General features: G+C 36.3%; 1 long non-coding RNA gene and 1 other non-coding gene across 2 annotated transcripts; both read right to left on the reverse strand.

Annotated features, from left to right (window-relative positions):
- Positions 1 to 1904: 1904 nt before the first annotated feature.
- Positions 1905 to 2008, reverse strand: LOC112711737 (small nucleolar RNA R71). Its single transcript, XR_003157588.1, has one exon. It is a non-coding gene; the product is annotated as a small nucleolar RNA R71 (small nucleolar RNA).
- Positions 2009 to 4440: 2432 nt separating this feature from the next.
- On the reverse strand, positions 4441 to 8937 carry LOC140174434 (uncharacterized). The gene is made up of 3 exons (XR_011863578.1): positions 7698 to 8937; positions 7461 to 7612; positions 4441 to 4703 (listed from the first exon to the last, which is right to left on the reverse strand). It is a non-coding gene; the product is annotated as an uncharacterized lncRNA (long non-coding RNA).
- Between the last annotated feature and the right edge of the window lie 593 nt (positions 8938 to 9530).

The raw sequence follows: 9530 nt of genomic DNA on the forward strand, positions 1-9530 counted from the left end.
AAAAATATTTAATAAAATCATAAAATCAAAAATTTTTGTGTTTCTTGTTTGTTTAAGTTTGGTGTCAATTGCATATTTTTATTTTTCTAGCATTTTTCGAAAACTCATGCATATGTTCTTCTTGATCTTTAAGTTGTTCTTGATGATTGTCTTTGTTTGATCTTGTGATTTTCTTGTTTTGTGTCTTTTCTTGTTTTTCATATGCATTTTTAATTTGTTAGTGTCTAAGCATTAAAAATTTCTAAGTTTGGTGTCTTGCACATGTTTTTTTCTTAAAAATTTTTCAAAAATATGTTCTTGATGTTCATCATGATCTTCGAAGTGTTCTTGGTGTTCATCTTGACATTCAAGGTGTTCTTGCATGCATAATTGGTTTTGATCCAAATTTTTTATGTTTTAAGTCAATTTTTTATTTTTCTCTTTCCTCATTAAAATTCAAAAATAAAAAATATATCTTTTCCTTATTTCACTCATAAATTTCGAAATTTTGGATTGACTTATTCAATGATTTTTAAAATTTAGTGGTTTCTTGTTAGTCAAGTCAAAATTTCAATTTAAAAATTCTATCTTTTCAAATCTTTTTCAAAAAAATCAAATCTTTTTCATTTTTCTTCTTAATATTTTTGAAAAATTTTGAAAATTGATTTTCAAAATCTTTTTCTTAATTTTATTTTATATTTACAAAAACCTTGCTAACAATTAAGGATTTGTTTCAAAAAAATTCAAGTTTATTATTTTCTTGTTAAGAAAGGTTCAATCTTTAAATTCTAGAATCATATCTTTTAATTTCTTGTTAGTCAAGTCATCAACTTCAATTTTCAAAATCAAATCTTTTTAAATTTCTTTTTCAAATCTTTTTCAAAATAGATTTCAAACATATATTTTTCAATCAAATCTTTTTCAAATTTTAATTTCAAAATCTTGTTCTAACTTCTTATCTTTTAAAAACTTACTATTTCTTATCTTTTTCAAAACCACCTAACTACTTTTTCACTTCTCATTTTCGAAATTCACCTTCCTCTTTTCAAAAATCTTTTTAATTAACTAATTATTTTAAACTCTAATTTTATTTTATTCCTTTCTTAATTTTCAAATACTAACTAATATTTAAAATAAAAATAAATATTTTTCCTTTTCTTTTATTTAATATTCGAATTCCCTCTCTCTCATCTCTGTCTATTTATTTTATTTATCTACTAAAACTTCTCTTCTACTCATAATTCGAACCCTCTCTTCTTTCTCTGTGTTCAAAATCTTCTTCTTCCCTCTTCACTCTTATTCTTCTATTCTTCTACTCACATAAAGAAATTTCTATACTGTGACATAGAGGATTCCTCTTCTTTTCTGTTATCTTCTTTTTTCACATGAGCAGGAACAAGGATAAAGATATTCTTGTTGAAGCCGATCTTGAACCTGAAAGGACTCTGAAGAGGAAGCTAAGAGAAGCTAAAGCACAACTCTCTGGAGAGGACCTGACAGAAATTTTTGAAAAAGAAGACATGGTAGCCGAAAATAACAACAATGCCAGAGATACATGAAAGATGCTTGGTGACTATGCTGTACCAACTTCCAACTTCTATGGAAGAAGCATCTCAATTCCTGCCATTGGAGCAAACAACTTTGAGCTTAAGCCTCAATTAGTTTCTCTAATGCAGCAAAACTACAAGTTTCATGGACTTCCATCAGAAGATCATCATCAGTTCTTATCTGAATTCTTGCAGATCTGTGATACTGTTAAGACCAATGGGCTTGATCCCGAGGTTTACAGACTTATGCTTTTTCGCTTTGCTATAAGAGACAGAGCTAGGACATGATCGGACTCACAACCTAGAGAAAGCCTGAACTCTTGGGACAAGCTGATCAATGCTTTCTTGACCAAATTCTTTCCACCTCAAAAGATGAGTAAGCTCAGAGTGGACGTCCAAACCTTCAGATAGAAGGAAGGTGAATCCCTCTATGAAGCTTGGGAAAGATACAAGCAATTAACCAAAAGGTGTCCTTCTGACATGTTTCCAGAATGGAGCATCATATGTATTCTATGATGGTCTGTCTGAAATGTCAAAGATGTCATTGGAATATTCTGCTGGTGGATCCCTTCATCTAAAAACACCTGTTGAAGCCTAGGAACTCATTGACATGGTTGCAAATAACCAATTCATGTACACTTCTGAAAGAAACCCTGTGAATAATGGGATGACTCAGAAGAAAGGAGTTCTTGAGATTGATACTCTGAATGCCATATTGACTCAGAATAAAATATTGACTCAGCAAGTCAATATTATTTCTCAGAATCTGACTGGATTGCAAGCTGCATCCAGCAGTGTTAAAGAAGCCTCCTCTGAAGGAGAAGCTTATTACCCTGAAAATCCTGCAATGGAAGAGGTGAATTACATGGGAAAACCCTATGGAAACACCTATAATCCTTCATGGAGGAATCATCCAAATTTCTCCTGGAAGGATCAACAAAAGCCTCTACAAGGTTTCAACAACAATAATGGTGGGAGAAATAGGTTTAGCAATACCAAACCTTTTCCATTATCTTCTCAGCAACAGATAGAGAATTCTGAGCAGAGCCTCTCTGATTTAACAAACATAGTCTCTGATCTATCTAAGACCACTCTCAGTTTCATGACTGAGGCACGGTCCACCATCAAAAAGTTGGAGGCACAAGTGGGTCAGTTGAGTAAAAGAGTTACTGAAACTCCCGCTAGTACACTCCCAACCAATACAAAAGATAATCCAAAAAGAGAGTGCAAGGCCATTTACACGTCCAACATGGCCGAACCTGTGGAGGAGGGAAAGACTGTGATTCCCAGTGAGGAAGACCTCATGGGACGTCCACTGGCCAACAAGGAGTTCCCTATTGAGGAACCAAAGGAGTCTGAGGCTCATCTATAAACCATAGAGATTCCACTGAACTTCCTATTACCATTCATGAGCTTTGATGAGTATTCTTCCTCTGAAGAAGATGAAGTTATTTCTGAAGAGCAAGTTGCTCAATATCTAGGAGCAATCATGAAGCTGAATGCCAAATTATTTGGTAATGAGACTTGGGAGGATGAACCTCCATTTCTCATCAATAAACTAAATACGTTGGTTCAACTGAAGTTACCTCATAAGAAAGAGGATCCCAGAAGGTTCTTAATACCTTGCAACATAGGCACCATAACCTTTGAGAAGGCTCTGTGTGGCCTAGGATCAAGTGTAAACCTCATGCCACTCTCTATGATAGAGAAATTAGGAATCTTTGAGGTACAAGCTGCAAGAATCTCACTAGAGATGGCAGACAAATCAAAGAAATAGGCTTATGGACTTGTAGAGGATATATTGGTAAAGGTTGAAGGCCTTTACATCCCTGCTGACTTCATAATCCTAGACACTGGGAAGGATGAGGATGAATCCATCATCCTATGGAGACCCTTCCTAGCCACAGCAAAAGCTGTGATTGATGTAGATAGATGAGAGTTAGTCCTTCAAGTGAATGAGGACTACCTTGTGTTTATGGCTCAGGGATTTTCCTCCGTAAACATGGAGAAGAAGCATGAAAAGCTGCATCCAATTCTCTCCATGCAGAGTCAAGCAAAGCCCCCACATCCAAACTCTAGGTTTGGTGTTGGGAGGCCACAATCATGCTCTTAACATCTGTAAAGCTCTGTAAGAGCTTCCTGTCATGCTATTGACATTAAAGAAGCGCTTATTGGGAGGCAACCCAATTTTATTTATCTATATTAATTACTCTTTCATTTTGTTTTCCATTGTTATTTTTTGTTTTCTTTAGGATGATGATCATGTGGAGTCACAAAAACAACTGCAAAAGTTATAGCAAAATCAAAAACAGCATCAAAAATAGCACACCGTGGAGGATGAGCTTACTGGCGTTTAAACGCCAGTAAGGATACCAATATGGGTGTTTAACACCCAACCTGGCACCATTATGGGCGTTAAACGCCAAAACTGGCAGGCAAACTGGCATTTAAACGCTAGTAAAGGAAGAAAATGTGAGTCTAAACGCCCAGCCTGGCACTATTCTGGGCGTTAAACACCAGAACTGGCAGGCAGACTGGCGTTTAAACGCCAGAAAAGGGCAGTAGACTGGCGTTTAACGCCAGAAATGCCACACAGGGCTTTTGAACGCCAGAAAGGTGTAGGGATGAGAAATCCTTGACACCTCAGGATCTGTGGACCCCACAGGATCCCCACCTCACTCTCTCTCCTCTTCACACCTCTCTAGAACACTCTACCTAAAACACCACTCACCTTTCAAATCTTACCCTCTTCCCCATATTCTCTTCACCACTCACATTGTAACATCCCTTCCAGCAAAATACCTTGCTTAAGTCAGGGTATTTTCACTAGAAAGAACATTACGTAACCTTCTCTAGTAGTAACTACTTAATTATCGAGCCTTTGTATCGAGTTCGCGTTTAAGTTTTAAGAAAATTCCAGAAAAATTTTGTTTTTTATTTATTAAATTCATAATTCAAATATTCACAAGTAATAATAATCACATAAATAATATTAATAGTAATTCTTTTACAAAAGAAACCAAATAAGACTCAAATATAATATACCAAACCTACCCCTCTATATGAAATAAAATCTCAAGGGACAATCAGTGAGGGGACTCTACCAGACCAATTAAAACCATAAAGAAAACCTACTAATCGCTCGCAGCTTCAAATTGTGTCTTCAAACCTGTGTCACTGAAAGGGTGAAAAATTTGGGGTGAGAACCAAACCACATGTTCTCAGTAGAGGTCGAGAATGCCGTGAAAGTAAAGAATAAAGCGCAAATAGTTAATTTCATTCAGAGACATCTAAAAGAAATTTAACCTCCTTTAAAAACATTAGTTAATTATTTAAAATCCTAGACCCATATTTTCTTTATAAAACTCTTAAAAGTTTCCTAAACTGTATGAATGACCAACATGTTCCAAGCATAGGTTCATTAAGTCTATGCTGAACCAGTTTGATTTTTCATACTTTTCTAGACCATAACATAAAAGAAGTTACCTACGCGATATAAATGATCATCCTGCTTCAAGCATAGGTTCATTAAGTCTATGCTGAACCAATCAGATACTTTATACAAAACTAGACCTCAAACGTACCAGTCACGGCCTTAAACCCAAACAACTCAATCAACACCCAATTCACCACAATCCAGCCAATCAGTTACAAACACAAGTAATGAGATTCAAACACAATCAAGAGCAATTACATCAAGTATAACAACTAGCAGTTAAATAGAATTATTCACTTAAGCAAACCAATTACAATATACACACCCAAACAGTGTGACATAAATACATATGATGCATGCCTGTCCTACTGGCCATGAGCTCACACGTCGGTTATGTTGCCAGACCTGACTCGGATAAGCAGGATTAGACCACCATCCTTATCCATATGTTCCATAGACAAGCGGGATTAAACCACCATCCTTGCCCGGAACACGCAAGTAGGATTAAACCACCGTCCTTGCCTCCACAGTAAGCGGGATTAAACCACCATCCTTACTGGGTACATAAAACAATATGCAAGCGAGATCACACCACCGTCCTTGCTGAACAATTTATCAATACGTGAGCGGGATAAAACCACCGTCCTCACTGCAGGCGGGATAAAACCACCATCCCTGCACAATGGTTTACGCACTGAGCAAGCGGGACTAGACCCACGCCCCTGCCAATAATCTCATAAACCAAATATTCTTTTCTTAAAAGAACCCTTGAATTTATTATCATTAAATAAGCCTTCAATATTTATTTTGATTAAGTCTTTATGCTTTTAGAAAAATTTGGACATAATCTCCTTTAAAAATAGGACTTAGCCACCCTTACGGGTCCCAACCAAACAATTTACCAAGCTCTTTTCAACCTTTCCAATATCAAATCAATTTAGAATCAAACAAATTCCAATATTGAATCAGCCGTATAACGCTAAGGTTCATCTTTAATTTTGTGAACTCATAACTCTCACTCAGGCATTCTCAACACCCTATCTTCTTTTCTATTTTTAATATAGCAAATGAACTCAGAATTGCACAAACTTTATGTCCAGCCATTCATCTTGTGATAAGCTTTCTAACAAACCATAGATTTTAATTTTCTGGTTTCTCTAGCCTTAGAAATAGAGAAAAAACCGTGACTGCTCTACAGTGCATAAAACCAGAAAAACAGCAGCAGCGTACAACATTCGAAATTTCATATAAAATCCAAATTAAATTCAACTACTTTCAAAATTAATATGGTTAAACTTAACTTATCCAAATTTTTTTCTCAATTGGTTCCAGGGCCATACCATTTTTAATGAAGAAGTTACGTAGCTTGGAAGTCAGGTAATTTTCTGCAGAATTCTGTTTTACAAATCATTGAACATAACCTCTTCCAGGTCCCATAACTCACTTATTTAAACATGGAAAACCCTGAAATTTAAATCACATATGCTAAACATACTTAAATTTTACCTCCAATTGATTTAATCTCAATATCTATCCAGAATCCAAAGTTATAAACTCTCAAAGTTACTGATTTAGAAAACAGAATCTGGCTTTTACTGCATAATGCATCATTTTTCAAAAATTCATATCTTGAAAACTACAGGTCCAAATTTTCTGAAATTTTACGGCATTAAAATAATAGGACTAAAGTTTTATTTAAAATTGGTTTCATTTCAAAATTCAATTCGAAAAACTCACAGCAGAGCCAACAAGTTACTGCTGTTCTAAAAATTCTGCAGTAAAATTCAGATTCCACAACCATAACTCAAAAATTCACCATAAATCATATACTTAATAAAAAGGTCTTAAATTCACCAGTCCAGCTCCCTATATTCCCAAGCTTAATCTGGACTTGGTCTCACGCAATTCTGATAATCACAGAATTAGTTATAGCTTTTCAAAGTTTCCGGCTTCGTTTAAAAGTAATGCAGAAAATCAAGTTTTACATTTTAACTTCGAAAAATCATAACTAGTTCTATAATTAATTCAAACTTCTCAAAGTGAATCCCAACAACAACTTCCATTATACTTTACTCAGCCTTCACTCTCATATCATTTCGATTATCGTTGAATAACTGATTCACTTCCAAAGTCATCTTTTAAATTTCAAAAAAATCAGATTTTCAGCAATTGGTTCAACATTTCAAGATTCAGTCTTCCAATTATTCCTTAAGCTCAACTTCAATTACTCACTAACTAAGTCCGTTAGGGTAAACCAACTCAATAGCAACAATTTCAATTTGATCCATCAAAATACAGAAATCACAATAATCTCTCATCAAACAATTCATAATTCAATTTCACAAAATCAACAAATTCAACCAAAGTTCCAATCATAATTTCAGCCACAACTCAACATTCAAATAATCAATCAATTACTCAAACTTATTAAACCTATTTGTAGTTATTCAATAAACCTTGTAAGCATTCTTAAATTAAAATCGTTTTAAACCCCCTACCTCACTTTATCGAAATACACAGAAATTTGGGATGCGGCAGCCATCAATTTCTAACCCGCAGCAGTAAAACTCTTGCAGCTAGCTATAGCATAACAGCAGCAACATCAACGACCTCAACACCAATTGTGATTTCTCAGGAGATAAATTGACAACTAGAACAAAACCATAAGCTACTATAATTAGGACAAAGTATAACGGATGAACAAAATGATAGAAGAGTAAGGAAGAAAGGGTTACATGTTTAAGAAACAAAAAATTGGCATTGGGACTGGAACAAAGAGGATGATGCTGGCCAGATTGAAAGATGGTGGCAACAAATTGCTTTCTCTGATAGCAAGCTCCAAGCACGGCAGCTCCAACGGATATGGCATGACAAGGTACATCAGAGGCAGAGACATGGTTGACCCGGAGTAACAAGGCCACGGTGATGGCGGCTCCGGTAGCTAGGACGCGACCTAGTCCGTCACCAACAGCAGTAGCGACCACGAACCCCAGTCACGGCGATGACACCAGCGGCGATCCCCACCAACATCGCCTCTTCTTTTCCTGGCGACGTGCCCGTAATAGAGCTCCCTTTCCTCTTCCAATTTGTGCTCCTCTCCCCTGTTCTGTTCGACGTCAGTGGCAACCTAGCAGGGACAATAGCGATCGAAGCTTCAGCGACGATGACGAGGCACGGTGGCGACGCTACCTTCTCCCTCAATCGTTCGCGTCTCTCTGTTCTCTGTGGTGCTTCCCTTCCGATTTCAACGGCAGCGGCCGTAATTACACCCTCCGTCGTCGCCCTTTCCTCTGGCTTCCCTGAGATGATGCTGGCCAGATTGAAAGATGGTGGCAACAAATTGCTTTCTCTGATAGCAAGCTCCAAGCACGGCAGCTCCAACGGATATGGCATGACAAGGTACATCAGAGGCAGAGACATGGTTGACCCGGAGTAACAAGGCCACGGTGATGGCGGCTCCGGTAGCTAGGACGCGACCTAGTCCGTCACCAACAGCAGTAGCGACCACGAACCCCAGTCACGGCGATGACACCAGCGGCGATCCCCACCAACATCGCCTCTTCTTTTCCTGGCGACGTGCCCGTAATAGAGCTCCCTTTCCTCTTCCAATTTGTGCTCCTCTCCCCTGTTCTGTTCGACGTCAGTGGCAACCTAGCAGGGACAATAGCGATCGAAGCTTCAGCGACGATGACGAGGCACGGTGGCGACGCTACCTTCTCCCTCAATCGTTCGCGTCTCTCTGTTCTCTGTGGTGCTTCCCTTCCGATTTCAACGGCAGCGGCCGTAATTACACCCTCCGTCGTCGCCCTTTCCTCTGGCTTCCCTGATCCCTCTTCTTCCTTTCCTCAGTTTCTCGTTTTCCCTTTGCTCCTTCTCTGTTCCCTTTCTTTCTTTTTCCTTTTTGTTTCCCCCCCTCGAACTCCCCTGTTTCCTTTCTTTCCCTTTTTGAACGTAGGTTTAGGGATTTTAGGGTATAACTTTAGGAAATTAGTGAAATTAGGGTTTTATTTGGTACTTCTAAAGTTAGGGTAAAATATATACGAGTGATATAACAATTTTATAAAATATTTGAGATAGAATAACGATTTAGAAATCAAATATAATACTATAAAGATTACTTTCAAAACACAAGATTTTATTTACTAATATATCAATGAGTTCAAATAAGTACTTTTAAATTAAATTATAAAGTAAACATACTAACCACATTTTATAAAATATGGTTTAAATATAATATCAATTATCTAAATTAAATCATATAATTTTTTATTATTTTTTCATCACCAGAACTTTAATTTCAATTTTTATGAGATAACTATAACTAATTATAATAAAAGTTGTTCAAAAATATTAACCGAGTTAAACTTAAAGTATTTACAAAAATTCATTTAATCATTTCTAATAAGTTAATCTCTAAGAGCTCAATTGAATAAAATAAACTGTAATTTAATCACAATACAAATTTCTTAAATTAAATTATATAATATTTCTATTACTGAATTTTAGTTTCAGATTATATGAAATAACCAATTATAAAAATTACACAAGAGTTATAATTAACTTAAGTC

The sequence above is a fragment of the Arachis hypogaea genome, chromosome 1, assembly GCF_003086295.3.
Source record: "Arachis hypogaea cultivar Tifrunner chromosome 1, arahy.Tifrunner.gnm2.J5K5, whole genome shotgun sequence".
In the NCBI taxonomy this organism is placed as follows: Eukaryota; Viridiplantae; Streptophyta; class Magnoliopsida; order Fabales; family Fabaceae; genus Arachis; species Arachis hypogaea.